This window comes from Aotus nancymaae, unplaced genomic scaffold (genome assembly GCF_030222135.1).
Source record: "Aotus nancymaae isolate 86718 unplaced genomic scaffold, 86718_ANA_hifiasm-v0.15.2.pri h1tg000079l, whole genome shotgun sequence".
Classification (NCBI taxonomy): Eukaryota; Metazoa; Chordata; class Mammalia; order Primates; family Aotidae; genus Aotus; species Aotus nancymaae.
This window is the reverse complement of record NW_026988494.1, coordinates 18,361,636-18,364,003: the sequence shown is the minus strand read 5'-3', so window position 1 is coordinate 18,364,003 and position 2,368 is coordinate 18,361,636.

Sequence of the window (2,368 nt, the reverse complement as noted above, 5' to 3'; positions counted from 1 at the left end):
ACAAAGTCCTCAAAACTTAGTTAAAACAACAGCTTATTATTATCTCTTATGGTACTGTGAATTTCCTGGGCTTGGCTGGGCAGGGGGTCTCTCATGTGGTTGTATCCAGATGCCAGCTTCAGCTGCAGTCTTCTGAAGACTCAACTGGCTGGAGGTCCAAGATGTGTTACTCACATGGCTGACAGTCAAGACTGGTTATTGGTTGGGAGTTGAGAGCACCAACATAGGCTCTTTTTACGTGGTTTCGACTTCCCATATCATAAATGCTAAGTTCCAAAGGGAAGTTTCCCAAGAGTGAATGCCCCAAGGGGCCAAAAGCAGAGCTGCCAAGCCAGTTAAGGTCTGCACCCCACACTGGCCCAGGGTCACGTAAGTTATATTCTACTAGTAGAAGCAATCTTAGAGCCCACACAAGTTCAAAGGAGTGGGGAGACTGGAAAAGTGGGGTGACTAGATGTCAACTCTTAATGGGAATGTCAAGGCAACATTGCAGGAGAACATGTAGAATGGAAGGTCGTTTTGTGGCTGCCATTGGAAAATAAAATCTATCACCTCAGAGATACTGAAATCAGCAAGAATAATGACAGAACTAGTGTAGAAGGGAGAGAGAGTGAGCCAGGTTCTAAAATAATGATTAGGGAAAAAAACTCAGAGCTCCACAGACATCTGTAACCAGGAAGAATGGATGGCAATAAGCTTGTTGACATGAGCAAGACAAGGGCTTGAGGGGGGAGAACAGAACAATGGTGGGCATGTCTTATGAAAAGGTGCTTTCACCCCATCCCTGTATTAGCTAGTCTTCAGTTTGGTACAGTGCGTGAGCCTCACCTCCAGAGTTGAGTCCCACCTCCTACTTCATCTTGAGAACACCTCTTTCTTTTAGGCCCCTCAAATGTGGGTATTTTCTTTCCTCCTGTGTTACTAGACCTGGGAGCAAGGCAGGCAGCGTTTTTTGTTTCTCTTTTCAACTTTTACACCAATATCCCATTCTCCTCCCCTAAGCCCATGGTTCCATTTTGCATCTGGTTTCTTTCATGTAGCAAAAAGTTTCTGAGGTGCATCATATTGTATCATATATCAGCTACTTGTTCTTTTTACTTCTGAATAATATTTCATTATATGAGTTTGCCACATTTGCTTATCTCTTTCACAAGTTCATAGACATTTGGGTTGTCCACTTTGGGACTAATCTGATTAATGCTGCCGTGAACATTTGTGTGCAAATAATCGTGGATCTGTGTTTTCATTTCTCTTGGGTATATACCTTGGAGTGGAATTGCTAGGTCATATGGGTTAAACACTATGCTTAGCTTTGTAAAATACCACCAAATTGTTCTCCAGAGTGGCTGTGCCATTTTAGATTCCTATCAGCAACTTATGCAGGTTCACATTTCTCCACATCCTCAACAACACTTGTATTTGTCTGTCGAGTTGATTGTATCAACAGGCATTGATGGGCAGTGGCCAAGTGTAAACTGGGAGTCCCCTCCTGTCAGGGGAGACCCGAACTCCAGAAGACCCAATGCCTAACTGACAATAAAAGTTTGGGTCAAGGCTAGGCATGGTGGCTCATGCCTGTAATTCCAACACTTTAGGAGGCCGAGGAGGGTGGATCACTTGAGGCCAGGAAGTCAAGACCATCCTGAGCAACATGGCGAAACCCCATCTCTACAAAAAAGTACAAAAATTAGCTGGGTGCAGTGGCCTGTTCCTGTAGTATCATCTACTTGAGAGGCTGAGGCAGGAGAATCGCTTGAGCCTGAGAGGTGGAGGTTGCAGTGAGCCATGATGGCGCCATTGCACTCCAGCCTGGAAGTTTGGGTAGTGGCCATTGAAGCAATTGTTTTCTGGGCTAAATTCTTCCTGACTGTACTAAGAAGCAATCCCTACTTAGCTGTATAAATGGACTATATGCTATTATTTTAATTATCAAGGTAACCCAAAGCAAAATTCTGAAAAATATACCTACCCTCTCATCCCAAATAGTTCATTTTATTGCACAAATGCTACTTGCATTATGACAATGAGGCCTCAGAAATACAGATGATGTACACTATAAAATGGCCAAAAATACTTTATATTAGTCTAACATTTCGCTTATGAAAAAGCACACTGTAGGCAAGAATAGTCCTGTGTATATTATGCAAGTAAAATTCTGTATCATTTTTTTCTATAGTCAGTTTAAAGGATATCTAAGGTTTTGTATAGCTTTATACAAATATAAATGTTAAAAATATGTATAATGTGCACTATAATTCTCAGAAGCTCTTTGGTTTACTAAGTACAGTGGTTACTTAGTCAAAATATGCTGAACGAATCTAATCTAAGAATAAATTTACTTTAAAAATGATACAAAATAATGACTTAG